Here is a 15,986-nt window from a genome sequence, read left to right as displayed (position 1 = left end):
CATAATATTCACATCCAAGTAAGAAATAAATGTTTTAGAATAATTCATAGAAAACTTTAAAAAGTCAGTCAATCTATTGATGTCTTTCTCAAATAGTAACAGGGACTGCTCACTGCCCTCAAATATCAGAAACAGGTCGTCCACAAATCTTTTGTAAAAAAGTACATGTTCTTTAAAATATTCAGATGGGAATAAACTTTCTTTCTCCCACTCAGCCATAACTATGTTGGCGTAGCTATTGGCACAAGAAGTGCCCATAGCTACATCATTCTGTATGTATATATCATGTTCAAATATAAACATGTTGTTCTCTAAGATTATTTCTAAAAACAGAGTTAGTAACTCTATGAATTGAGTGTCCATCTCTGTATATTTCTTTAAATAATTCTGTACACTTTCTATTCCTATAATGTTTGGAATCACTGTAAAAAGACTTTTCACGTCAAGTGTTACCATAAAATATTCCATTCTCTCATCTAATGTGGATATAAACTCATACAGACTTAATAAAAAATGCTTACTATCTTTTAAGACAAAAGGATTCTCATTCACCACCTTTCTCAGATGATATTCAACAAATAATGAGAATGGTTCAGTTAACCAGCCACTTCCAGAGACTATCGGTCTCATAGGGGGGTTGTCAAGACCCTTATGAACTTTTGGTAATCCTTTAAGTGTAGGGATTAGGGGGTTATTTACCTTAAGAAATTTATAAAAATCTTTTTTTATTAGCCTGCTTCTGAACAAATCATCTATTGTGTCATACACTCTAAATATTTTCATCATTAGTTCATTAATATCTAGTTTAGTGTAGGACCCATCCATGCTTAGTAACATATTCATATTATCAACGTAATGTTCATAATTCATTACCACAATTGGTCCTCCCTTGTCAGCTGGTGTAATAATTATATTTTTATCCATTTTCAGGTCCCATAATGCCTTCCTTTCTAAGTACGTGAGATTTTTCTTCCTGTTACATTTCTTATATCTTCCTATATCCCTTGTGGAGTAATATGTGTGTAGATCACTCTCAACAAGTTTGGTAAAAGTTTCCAATACTGGATGTAAAGGGGGTATGTAGGTGCTAACAGGTTTAAATCTGTCTGACACTCTATCACTGTCAGCAGTACCAAAGTCCAGTCTCAGTTGTACATTTCTGGCAAACAATTTCATATCTATAATTGATTCACTCAGTTCACTGTTTTTACTCGGGATAAAAGAAAGGCCCTTGTCCAAAACTTGTGCTTCATACAAAGTCAAATCTCTACTAGAAAGGTTAATGACTAAAGATGCCGTCATTTGGCCCACATCTTTTTGATAGTCGGCCCTACCTGTTCCACATCTGTTACTTTTCTTTTTTGTCGTCCCCTGCTCATGGAGCGGGATCTCCCTCTGAATCTGGGGGACTGTATAGGGAAAGGGACATCATGCCTTATTTCCTGAACATCGCTACCTTGTCCTTTAGTTAGGGAGACAACCTTTTTCTTAACAACATTTAACTCATTATTCTTAGTGTTAATGCAATCCACCATGCCTCTAACATTAGTAGGAACAATGTCCTCTGTACATACTAATGTAGTTCTTTTCTCCACTACTTTAGGATACAGATTCACATTATGTGTAATAACATTTTCACTTGCCTTTACACTATTAGCCACCTGATTACTAGGGGGAGCTTCAAAACTTGAAGCGACAGTCGGTTCAACAGCATGGCTAGTTACATTCAATCTAATTCCTTTTTGGTTTTTAGAGTTTCCATGCTCATAAGTATTAGTAGTCCTAGGCCAAGTGAAGACATGGCCATTTTTAAAGTCCAAAACGTCTCTTTCAATCTTTGTCTTCTTCTGATTAATAAGTCTCTTTTCATACAACAAAACATTATCAATAAGTCTGTCTAATCCCATGTTCTTTTTAGCAGTGTAATACTTTACATTAATTAATCTGTGCATTTCTGTTACTTTCTCTCTTAGCAGTTCCTCCTCAGGTCTATGATACTCAATGAGGAGTTTCATATAACTAAAACTCAATTCCATGTTAAGTCTCTGCCACTTTAATAAAAGTTCTGGATGTTGGTTACCTGATGTAGGCATTTTGAGGACTCGGAGTCCTCGAGGTATGATTTGTTTTTTCAAACACGCCTCAAAATGCTGCCGTTGCAGCTGTAGTCTCTTCAGTTTTAGAAAATCGGACTCCAGTTGATCTAGGTCCTCAGCCAGCGAAATTAGATTCCCCGCGTCGTCTAATTCAGACCCACGCTCGTCTGTAGGTTCGAAAAACAGCAGCACATTCTCCTTGCCTGCTACACACTCTGTGAACTTTCCCAACATCCGTTCCACAGTTACGTTGGCCTCAGGAACGTACGCAAGCTCAATTTCGTCGATCTCATCACCTTCCATAGTGCAAGCCATCCCCTCCGCGTGTAAAAAATAATAAGTATCAGAAACAACAAAAGGATTCACCGGAGGTGCAGCGTTCCACAATAAAATTGTGTAAAATTCAAACCAGTTCGAAAAAGGAACGCTGAAGCTTGCAGCACAAACGCAATGTCAACTCAAAATATAAAGTATGTAGGTAGCGTACACCAGCAACACGAGCAACACGAAATAGTATAAACCAGGAACTCCTTTATTTCAGTAAGCGCTTTCACCCAGAGTGGGCTTCCTCAGACTGTACAAATAGGTAGAACAAGCACAGTCCTTATATACACATAACAATTAAATAATTAAGAATACAATTACTCAAATTAATGAGGTTTGGCGTTCAAAACATGTAGATACTAAAAATATCACTGCAATACATTAATTTATAGTAAGGTGTATATACATATTAAAAACTAGGTATAGAAAAAACGCAATAGCATAATAAACTCTGTGAAACATTTTAAAAGACTAATAATAGTTCTAATCAACACTGGTATACTTGATAGTTCCCAGTATCTCCAGCAGATGGCATACTAGATAGGTGAAAAAGTCCCATATAGTGTCACTATCTAAAAAATTCCATAACAAATGTATGTTTGAATATATATACGAAAAATATTTAAAAAATATTTTAAAATGCTGCTCAAATGATAATGTATTATTAAAAACGAGGCTACTGGTACCTACAAAAACAAATAAAATACAGGTATTACAACAAATGTTATAACAAATGTTAAAACGATTAGAATGAATGCATTGTAAAGGCCTAACTAAAGGACAAAAATATTATTACCTCTTTAAAAAAAAAAAAAAAAAAAAAAAAAAAAAAAAGATTTTTATAAATTTCTTAAGGTAAATAACCCCCTAATCCCTACACTTAAAGGATTACCAAAAGTTCATAAGGGTCTTGACAACCCCCCTATGAGACCGATAGTCTCTGGAAGTGGCTGGTTAACTGAACCATTCTCATTATTTGTTGAATATCATCTGAGAAAGGTGGTGAATGAGAATCCTTTTGTCTTAAAAGATAGTAAGCATTTTTTATTAAGTCTGTATGAGTTTATATCCACATTAGATGAGAGAATGGAATATTTTATGGTAACACTTGACGTGAAAAGTCTTTTACAGTGATTCCAAACATTATAGGAATAGAAAGTGTACAGAATTATTTAAAGAAATATACAGAGATGGACACTCAATTCATAGAGTTACTAACTCTGTTTTTAGAAATAATCTTAGAGAACAACATGTTTATATTTGAACATGATATATACATACAGAATGATGGCGTAGCTATGGGCACTTCTTGTGCCAATAGCTACGCCAACATAGTTATGGCTGAGTGGGAGAAAGAAAGTTTATTCTCATCTGAATATTTTAAAGAACATGTACTTTTTTACAAAAGATTTGTGGACGACCTGTTTCTGATATTTGAGGGCAGTGAGCAGTCCCTGTTACTATTTGAGAAAGACATCAATAGATTGACTGACTTTTTAAAGTTTTCTATGAATTATTCTAAAACATTTATTTCTTACTTGGATGTGAATATTATGAGGTTACCTAGTGGCATTGTTAACACCTCGGTACACAGGAAAGAATGCTTCAGGAATACCCTGTTACATAGAAATAGTATGCACCCGAAACACATCTTCGATAATGTGATTAAGGGTCAAATAATGAGGGCCTCAAGGCTTAACCCGACTGAGGATGGTTATAATCAAGAGCTGGAGGGGCTGAAAGGTAGATTATTAGATAGGAATTATAATATGGAGCAGATTGATAATACTACAACAGTAGTGTCTGTGATGAGGAACACCAGAGCTAGACCTTACTTTTCATGCCCAATGGTGAATGACTTAGCACACAATGATAGTAGAACAGGATGCAAGGTGAACTATATTAATATACCTATGTTTTACACGAGTGATGTCTTTCATATTAGAGACATTATAGAGAAACATTGGCATGTTCTAGGGGTAGAAGAAGCCATTAGTGATCTAGTTGGGGGAAGTCCTAGGTTTTGCTATAAAAATAAACTAAACCTAAGGAGGATGTTATGTCATAAGAGACACATTGAGAACCATATACATTCTACTAACACTACACCCTGTCGCAGTTGCAATCAATGCACCTTTATTAACATTGACACTGAATTTAAACTACCTCTGTCTGATAAAGTGTTTACATTTTTAACTGGTACCACATGCAGGACAACGAATGTTATATATCTAGCTCAGTGCTCCTCCTACACAGCTTTCTATATTGGCAAAACTAATAGACAACTTAGAGAAAGGATCAGAGAGCACTGTTATAGCATGAGAACAGGGGATGAGAGGAATGCATTAGCGAAACATCAGAAAATAAAAGGCCCTTTACATACGTTTAGCTTTTTTGTAATACAAACTGTGAATACTAGTCCTAGGGGTGGTGATCTAGAAACCCTTACCTTAGAAATGGAAACAAAATGGATTATTAGATGTAGAGCAGATTGCCCCCCAGGCCTTAATGATAAGATCAGTCTATATCCTTTTCTTAAGAAAAGAAAACTTAAGGGAACTTTAAAGAGGTAATAATATTTTTGTCCTTTAGTTAGGCCTTTACAATGCATTCATTCTAATCGTTTTAACATTTGTTATAACATTTGTTGTAATACCTGTATTTTATTTGTTTTGTAGGTACCATTAGCCTCGTTTTTAATAATACATTATCATTTGAGCAGCATTTTAAAATATTTTTAAAATATTTTTCGTATATATATTCAAACATACATTTGTTATGGAATTTTTTAGATAGTGACACTATATGGGACTTTTTCACCTATCTAGTATGCCATCTGCTGGAGATACTGGGAACTATCAAGTATACCAGTGTTGATTAGAACTATTATTAGTCTTTTAAAATGTTTCACAGAGTTTATTATGCTATTGCGTTTTTTCTATACCTAGTTTTTAATATGTATATACACCTTACTATAAATTAATGTATTGCAGTGATATTTTTAGTATCTACATGTTTTGAACACCAAACCTCATTAATTTGAGTAATTGTATTCTTAATTATTTAATTGTTATGTGTATATAAGGACTGTGCTTGTTCTACCTATTTGTACAGTCTGAGGAAGCCCACTCTGGGTGAAAGCGCTTACTGAATAAAGGAGTTCCTGTTTTTATACTATTTCGTGTTGCTCGTGTTGCTGGTGTACGCTACCTACATACTTTATATTTTGAGTTGACATTGCGTTTGTGCTGCAAGCTTCAGCGTTCCTTTTTCGAACTGGTTTGAATTTTACACAATTTTATTGTGGAACGCTGCACCTCCGGTGAATCCTTTTGTTGTTTCTGATACTTATTATTTTTTACACGCGGAGGGGATGCCTTGCACTATGGAAGGTGATGAGATCGACGAAATTGAGCTTGCGTACGTTCCTGAGGCCAACGTAACTGTGGAACGGATGTTGGGAAAGTTCACAGAGTGTGTAGCAGGCAAGGAGAATGTGCTGCTGTTTTTCGAACCTACAGACGAGCGTGGGTCTGAATTAGACGACGCGGGGAATCTAATTTCGCTGGCTGAGGACCTAGATCAACTGGAGTCCGATTTTCTAAAACTGAAGAGACTACAGCTGCAACGGCAGCATTTTGAGGCGTGTTTGAAAAAACAAATCATACCTCGAGGACTCCGAGTCCTCAAAATGCCTACATCAGGTAACCAACATCCAGAACTTTTATTAAAGTGGCAGAGACTTAACATGGAATTGAGTTTTAGTTATATGAAACTCCTCATTGAGTATCATAGACCTGAGGAGGAACTGCTAAGAGAGAAAGTAACAGAAATGCACAGATTAATTAATGTAAAGTATTACACTGCTAAAAAGAACATGGGATTAGACAGACTTATTGATAATGTTTTGTTGTATGAAAAGAGACTTATTAATCAGAAGAAGACAAAGATTGAAAGAGACGTTTTGGACTTTAAAAATGGCCATGTCTTCACTTGGCCTAGGACTACTAATACTTATGAGCATGGAAACTCTAAAAACCAAAAAGGAATACCTAAAATTAACCACAATCAAAAAATGAAGAGAAAAAATTTTAACTAAGAAATGAACTTTGTAACAATAACAGCATTCAAAAAGTAGTAAATGACACCAACAACTCTTGTAGTACTTTAACGCTTTAAGTCTTAATAAATAAGACGAAAGCGCTAAAGTACCACAAGAGTTGTTTGTGTCATTTACTATTTTTTGAATGCTGTCATTGTCACGAAGTTCATTTCTTAGATATATGTGTATATATATATATATATATATATATATATATATATATATATATATATATATATATATATATATATATATATATATATATATATATATATATATATATATATATATATATATATATATATATATATATATATATATATATATATATATATATATATATATATATAATATATATATATATTTACACACACACACACACACACACACACACACACACACACACACACACACAAAACGGTACTAATTCCACATGTTTTTACCTAGTTGTTGGATGACCTTCCTGCATGATATATTTACTGAAGCATTTGTAATTCTCGCAGCTCATGTGGAGTAGTGGCAGATGCTATGACTGCAGTGTACAGGAGCCTGGATTTAAGGCTTCCCAGGGATGTTTATTTTCCCTTATGTTAAATGACTATAGTGCATGATATGTTTGTAAAAGCATTATATTTATATATGCACACATCTCAGTACCACTCCCTGGATTCAAACCATGTCTGGGTGTGCTAAAATGAACAACAGGGCTATTTCCCATCACACCAAGCTACTGGGGAACTGCTGTCTCATATTTGACTGTTTTCTGTCTAATACTCTGTGGGTTAGACAGTCTAACCTTGTAATCCTGAAAGTCATGCATGACAAATAGTTAGTGTACAGTGTATTAATCCTTTGAAATAATACAATCTGGAAAGCAAAGGTTAACACAAGGCAATGCAGCAGGGGACACACTATAATAAACTGGACATTACTATTCAGGGTTCAAATCTTAGTGCATATCATATTTCATTTATATCTTGTTTTACAGCTCCACAATCTACTGTTTTCATAATAGCTGGTTCTCAGGACAACCTCAGTTAATTCATGCTGTCAAAGCCATATTTGCTGTGAAGAACCTGCACATATTCTATTTCTACAACAACATACCAGAGTAAACACAACAGTTGGTGGTTGTTTTTCCTGGTTAGGGTTCACCACAACGGAACTCCGGTCCACTAATGATTGATAGTCAATTTTTATGGTGCCGAGTTGCCAGCCCGACGCCCAACCTTCAGCGAAGGCATGCCCATTTACGTATGTCTTTCAGAGGCCACTCGACCACGTGGAGGACATGCAGACTCCACACAAAAGGCAATCCAGCCGAGAATCGAACAGGAGATCCTGTTGTTGTGAGGCAACAATGCTACCGCTGTACTACCTCGGCTTATAGTTCTTTATTTCACTTATATGACACATTGCTTTACTACTGCATATCCGGTAGATCAGTATTAGTCTGGCAAATGTTTATTTAATTGTTAGACACAGAACACACTACACCTACTGGCAGTAAACAATTTACTGCCTCTTATTTTATTATATACTGCAAGGTAGAGCTCTACTCACCAGCCTATCAGTGTTGCCTTGTCAGTCTTTTGGCTTGGTCCTCAACATTGCTAGCCCCCTCCACTGCAGCTGTAGTGGAGAAAACAAACATTATGCATATATGTCTATCACATACCTAGGCTAGGATTTGGTACAGCTATGGATGAGATACTTACAAACTACTGGAGCATTCTGTGCCCGAGCATCTTGGATCCACTGGGCCAAGTGCTCCCCCTTCCTCCACTTTAGGTCAGCATAATGATGCTGTACCTGCTCAAGAGTTCAGGGGATTACAGTGGCACTGGTGAGGTCACGTGCCAGATGGTCACACGCCTCTGCTTTGTACTGAAAACCCTGTTATTGGCCCTGCAGCAGTCTGTCATCATGGTTTACTACAAGGAGCCCAACCATGACCCTGGACTCCAGAACACCCAGTGCTGCACCTAAAAGTGTGGTCCGTCTCCAACACCAGACATGGTTTTTGCAGTGATCAGACTACAACAGGTTATGGCTGTATTCCCACCTGTGTGGTTTAAATAAGGCCATATTCACACTCTTTGCCATTATTGGACCATTTTAAAAATGCTAAGCTCAGCTAAGTGGTGCCCATATTCGCTAAGCTGAGTTGAACATTGCTTAAAGGGGTAAATGCTGAGCACTGCTTAACAGTGCACAAATCCACTTAGCTGAGCTGACTGGTGCTTAGTATTTATGTCTAACCAATGCTTAAACCGGCTAAGCAGAGCTAACCACTGCAAAGCAGTGCTCATTTTTCTTTAAAAAAAATATCAGAATTATAACTTAATCATAACTGACATTATTAAGTGTATATGATTTACTTTACATGACGTCCTTCTATGTGCTTTCATTACATTACCTTGGGTTGTGACTATACTGTATGGGACACATGTGTATACATGGGTGATTTCACATGTTATATGAACTCACACTTTCATTTTGAACCAGCTACACTACCCTGGTTAACAAATATCAATTACTACATAATTTACAACAAAACAATAATTTTAACAATGCTTTCCAATGTAAAAATGAAGGGCCTGTCTTAGTACCTGAGCAATAAACTGCTGCATGTAATGCCAGGACTCTAACCACTACACTATCATGCCATTAAGGATCTGAACTATACGTTTGTATTTAGCTCCTATGAGATGTTTAAGCAATGCTGAGCAGAGGGCCGTAGCATGCAAACTCAGTCAGCTATGCTTAAACTTTACTTGGAATGGAAAAAAAAGTTTAATAAAAGCACTTTAATTACATGTATCAATACTCCTTGTAAGTCATATTTGGTAATGCACTACCTGTCATTCTATCAACTGTCTAAGTATGTATGGGCAATCTCAGGACTGAAGTCACTACATAATGGCATACGTTTGAATTTCAGACTTCTAATCCTTCCCTAGATGTTATGTTGATACCGGCCCTATTCCTGCATCAGCTTTCAAAGTTTGCAAGGGCAATATTTGTAATCTATCCCTATTTGTCCCCCCATCATTTTAGGCTTTGACCAGATTTTTTGCTCTAAGATTCTGAGAGGTATGTCCCCCCTCATCACTGTAGGCTTTGTCCACTGTTTTGGTTATGAGAGGTTGAGAGGTATGCCCCCATCATTTTAGGCTTTGTCCAGATTTTTGGATCTGAGAGGTTGAGAGGTATGCCTCCCATAATTTTTAGGCTTTGTCCAGATTTTTGGCTCTGAGAGGTTGAGTGGTATGGTGACAGTGCCATACGGCACTTTTGAAATGCAGGGGGTATGTGACAGCACCTGTCACACACCCCCACCATTGCTTCCTATTTAAATTCCTGCTTACTGAAAGCAATTAGAAAGTGCCGTACAACACTTTGACAATGCAAGGGGAATGTGAGAGTGCCTGTCATACACACCATCCATTGCTTCCTACTGAAATACCTGTTTTCAGTGTCCCTGGACACTAGCAGCAGTTATAAAGTGTTGTACTGCACTATTTAAATTCCTGCTTTCAATGTCTGCAGACACTAAAAGGAGTTAGAAAGTGCGATATGGCACTTTCCAAGTGCAGGGGATGTATTGGATGTGCAAGCACTACTGGAACATGCCCCCTGCACTCAATAGTGTTCCTGTCCACAAAGCTGTTATAAGGAGTGTGCCTTCATTAATATGTAAGGCATGCTGCTGTTAAGGCTATGCGGAAATGGATAGGACACATTTCACTCCATGCAGGAATAACACTATTCCTGCATGGAGTTTATTGAATCCTGGGGAATGTTTTTATACTAGTGGAATGTAATTTTATTTTGTCATGTCATTAAGGGTTATTTCCTATGGCAGCATTGTGACCTAAGTAAATCCATCATTCATGGTAATGAACAATGCAGACAATTGCCACTAAAGCACAATATAATGAGTATAAAACAAATAAGACAACACTAATATGTTGAGAATGGAGCTGTTTCTGTTTATCACTTGATATTTTATTTTCTTTTGTCTTTGTATGCCTTAGTCATGGCTGAAAAATGTTTGTTGGAACAGAACACCTTCTCAATTAACACACAATAGATAAAGAAGCAAGCAAATAAATACTCTGCAAGTGTCTATACAGATCACTGTTGAGCAACTGTACAGTGTTACATAATGGCGGGGTAGCTGAAGAAAACATTTATTCCAAAGCACAGAGTCATATGATAGTGGAGCACATTATTCCAAAGGAAAGCAACATGGCATCATAGCAAGTAGTGAGTTCAGACGTAAAGTAACCATCATGTGAGTGAAGAAATCTCTGGGCTGCACCTTATTGTCAATTAAATTTTCATGATTCTCTTCCTTATAGCTACATGTTATTTCTATAACCAGGTGCAGAGAATTTTCATGCATCATAGGCAAACCTTTTCTCTAAAATCAATTGTTATCCCAATCCAATCCTTTCATCTTTTCTAGACCATGAATTCTCATTGTGTATTTGAATAACAATCAGTTGCCATATGGTACAAACAGTAGATTCACAGCAGGGACTGAAAGGCAGCACATGGCAAAATTGTTTCACGAACTTTTCAAGAACTGATTTCTACAACTTCAAACTACAGTTGGAAAAATATATGTGTAGTTCTTAACCCATTTCTGGCAGCACTGATGTTTTCTTTACAGATGCAATTTGTCACCTATAAAGGCCCTTATTCACCTCCACTGATATACAGACTGTTTTGCCTTCACTTCTTCAGTCATAGGCTGATATTCATGCATCTCACTTAAACTCTGACAGCATTGCTAAATGTGAGGGACTGTGTTTCTATCCTATTTGCTCTCAACAGGTTTTGTGTATAAGTTAGTACTCTGTCTATAAGAAAACTATAAGACCCTGGAAGTCAGTATCATCTAATTATTTTTTCATTTCCTCTTACCCTAATCATTCTTCAAATCCATGCCTTATCCACTCACAAGATGTAAAATATTGACCTTTCATCTCCTGTTTCCCAACTTCATCTGTGTTAACATGAGTGACTAATAAGACACTCCCCCAATTGAAATCATCACTCACTGATTCACCATTACAATTGCCTGCTTCATTGTTTAAAGCCTTGCATATTAGTTAATTAGTTTGATTTTATAACCACTAACATATCAAATAAATAACATTATTTTTCTTTACAGATGACAAATGTGTTCAGGCCTATTTTTCCTGAAAAACTCTACCCCTCACATGCCCCCACCACACACACACGCACACACACACACACACACACACACACACACACACACACACACACACACACACACACACACACATCCTTTCATTAAATAATTGCAACCTTGTAGGTGATTAAATTAAGTATGAGGAATAAAATGCTAATTCCAGGTGATTTTCTGACTTCACATTTGTGTATTTTGGGGCAGATTGCTAACTATTTTAGTAACCTTGCTTGACATTCTGTAACTCTGATTTAAATAGATGACAAACTGCTTTCAAGTGATAGGTAAGACCAATGCTCTTGTGATTGTTGCAATCATGATATTTTGGGCAGTGAAATACTACACATAGCCACTGGTCTCACCCTCTTAAGAGGCCAGTGTGGAACACAGACCCTAGCAATGTGTGACAAGCAATCAAAATGTGAGACACCCTATTTTTGCACTGTGAAAAATGTACAATTTCCATGGAGTCTGGACAAATCTGAGCAGGATCAGGGACAAATCAAGAATTAATAAGGAACACTTAAAATGTTTCTACTATTACCTTGAGACATTGACTGAAAAAGAGAATGTGAATTAATATATATTTTCTAAAAATAACAGAAGTTTATAATTCTAAGTTGTCACTTAAGTATAATTCACAATCTTTTTTTTTTTCCAAAAGTCATCAATTGTAGGAAGAATTAAAAGGAACAGAGGTAAAATTGGAGTAAAAAACAGGGACTACTCAACACATGAATAAAATAAGGAAATTATAGTGAATAAAAAATAAATAATCAAATGCTGACACTTTAACTCTTACAGACAAACCCTCCCTCAGTCTGAGCCATTGAATGTACACATTCAGCCACCTATCTTATCTTATCTGTCCAATTAGGGGAACAAAGTGGATGCATCTCCAAAACAAGTCCAAAACCCATCAACAGTAGACAGACAGGAACAAAAAATCCAGAGATATAGCTAGCAACAGCAATACCATGACTGCCCCACTCCCAACATAAGTGACAAAGCAAATCTCAGATTTCCCTCAGGCTGTTTGGTGGTCTGGTACACTGTCACTGTACCCTGATGCATTACAGTAGCTGTCGGGCACCTCATTTCCCAGCCCCTGACACTGTGTCCCACTGGTAGTACTGAGTCTCATCTATTCACAGCGCAGTCAATTGACTCCACTGGTTTGGATAAGAAAACCATGATGAAAACCATACCAGCCCTCTTTGAAAAAAGAAAACATTGATCACTCAAAGGAAAAATATACTTTAAAAATGATCAAAACACGATAGGTTCACGTTAAGGCACTTTAATCTTGCAGCAAGGAGACAAAAACGTGCTAATACAGAGTTTGTTTAACTAGAAACAGGAAATACTTTCATTTTTATACACTTTCTAATAAGACATCGCCTACCAAGCTGACGTAACAAATCACAAGTCTTTTCATCATCACTTATTAACAATTAGTCTCATGAATTTCTGCTGATTTATCATTTTTTTGTGAGAAACTTCCTAAGGAAAACAACGTGGCCTTGGTTACCACCGGTTAGATACATGCAATGTTACCATTCAAGGTATTATGGTTAATTCAAGCACAAAGCTAGCAGTTCATTTCTCTAATAATCCTTTGTCTACATTATCTCTAAGCTACTGCAGCTGCACATGTTCTCATACTTTGAACAGAGCTGATTGTTTAGAATCATTACATTTACAGGATATAGCATTGTTCATTCATTCTTTCCTGACCTAACAGATAAGCACCTGCTTCTCAAGTACATTTCCAAAAGGCATAAACATGAATATTGCTATGCTAGCAATTATTAGGTCAGAGGGCATCTTGCAAGTTTCAGAAAGCACACTGCAGTTTCAAAAAGCATCTTTTCAGTCTCATATGAAACTCATTTTATATATAAAACAGTGCATATAAAATAGAATGAAAAACATGTTAACGCATTTAGCTTCAAATTAGCATTAAGCATACACACTTTAATACATATTTTTCTGACAATCACGCTCACTCTCTGCACCATGCAATACCCCACTCAGGTATCATCAAAAAACTCATCAGCTTGAATGTAAACCCATACATCACAAGATGGGTTGCAAACTGGCTAAGTGACAGAACCCACAGGGTCAGAGTTGCTGGAGCCATGTCAGACTCAAAGCCTGTCACAAGTGGTGTCCCACAGGGCTCAGTCCTGGGTCCACTCTTGTTCGGCATCTACTTTTCTGAAGTACAAGCAAACACAGCAGGGTTATGGCTGACAAAGTTTGCAGATGACTGCAAATTGGGCGCCATAGTCGAAAACACATCTGACACAGATATCCTTCAGAAGGGCCTCACAGAAACGGATAACTGGTGCCAGAGCCATGGCCTAAAGTTAAATGCCAAGAAATGCATAGTCATACCCTTCGGGAAAAACAAGGTTACCCCTAGCTACCATATAGGTGGCAATCCACTGAGCACAGAAGAAGTCATCAGGGATCTGGGGACCCAGGTTGACAGTAGCCTTTCATTTGACACTCATGTTGCTAAAGTAGTTAGGAAAACCTTCTACATTGCCCACCTGATCATGAAGGGATTCACATCTAGATCAAGGGAGGTCATCGCCCGCCTGTACTCATCACTCATTAGACCTATGATTGAGTACAATGCCCCATTCGGAATGTATCTGACCAGACACCTGCAGCAGCTGGAAAGGCCCCAAAAGTTCCTCACCAAAAGGATAAAGGGTCTCAAAAATATGTCTTATGCTGCCCGACTTAAAGAACTCCAGCTCTATTCAGTCTCATACCGCTTGCTCAGAGGTGACCTGTGCCTGACATATAAGGCCATGTCAAACCCTGATTTGATGAATATGCTTCACCTCAAAAAATCTAGATCCCTCAGAACCACAAGGGCGGGAGACTTAAACCTTGACACGGTTATTAATAGAACATGCTGGAGGGGCAGATTCATCACCCAGAGACTCCCTATGCTGTGGAACAAAATCCCGGTACATGTGAGGCAGAGCACCTCGCTGGCCTTGTTCAAGAGGAATCTTGACCAATGGATGGGGGATCGCAGATATACCCCAGGGATTACTTCAGTGTCACTGCTTGACAGAGGCACAGCAAAATAATAGGCATAGTTTTATTCAAACTAAAGGGGTGGCGAAAGCCAAATAACTATGGGCTAGGCTTATAAATGCCCTTGGGCAGATAGCCTAGTATGAACCTATGAACCTATGAACCTTTTCGAAAGTAATGCATGGCTTGAAAACTAGTAGTGGCACGTGATTGGACAAATTCCCTGCCTCCTCAATAGCTCCCTTTGCTTTAGTAGCAGTGACTTGATTGGCTTGTATACCACAATGCTGATTGGCTGTAATTGTGTTATATGAGCCAATCAAAAATTGCAAAGCACACCAGCACTGTTCAGTGTGGAATAGTGGAACAGTGGTCTAAGTCAATGTTAAATGCGAAGCATTCCACACAATCCAGAGTACTTGGCTGCTCAGCTTTGTTAAATATTTTCTTGTTGCAGTGTCACAAATTTTAGCATAATCATTATGCATTTGTATTTAACAACAATGGATGCAACTTATATGTGTATTTGTAAAGTATTCAGTTAGCCTGTTATGCATATTTTTTATAACACTGAGTGCATTTTGACTTCTTGTTTATTGCCACTGTAGTGTTATAAGTTGATTATCTTGCTTATGGCTGGGTTGAGAATGAAGAGAATTCACAGTGTATCAGTCAAACTACCCTGTCTATAAAATTATATAGCAACTGGAACTCGGTGATTATGGTCCGATATTTGGAAGAAGATAATCCAGTTAAGAGCTAGAGTGGCATGAGACCTGATTTTAACAGATGTCAAGAACCTCCTGCTAAAGCTGTTAAGGTCAGGTCTTGGGCTAGTCAGTAAAGTCTGCCAGTACTGACCAGCAAATGACAGTGACCGGATAAAAGATTTGAGTCTGCCCACTGTCCATACCAGTAACTTGTCTCTGACTTTCTGCTATAAACTTAGAAAGATAATAAAACAACAGGATGTGTGTTTGCTTTCATTTTCTGTAGGATACAAAGTCTGAAACTTAAAACTGATTTAGTTATTTCTTGCACTGAGTCCTCAGTAATTTGTTCGAAAAACATGGGCTCTATAACAAACAAACCAAACACATGAGGCAAAAATCTGGACATTCTGCAAAAATCTGGACAGCTGATAGGCATGGAAGGTAAGTGTAAATGAAAGGGACATTGT

Source organism: Protopterus annectens, chromosome 2.part1 (assembly GCF_019279795.1).
Source record: "Protopterus annectens isolate FY-2018-M chromosome 2.part1, PAN1.0, whole genome shotgun sequence".
NCBI classification, from domain to species: domain Eukaryota; kingdom Metazoa; phylum Chordata; order Ceratodontiformes; family Protopteridae; genus Protopterus; species Protopterus annectens.
This window is presented reverse-complemented; position numbering follows the sequence as displayed.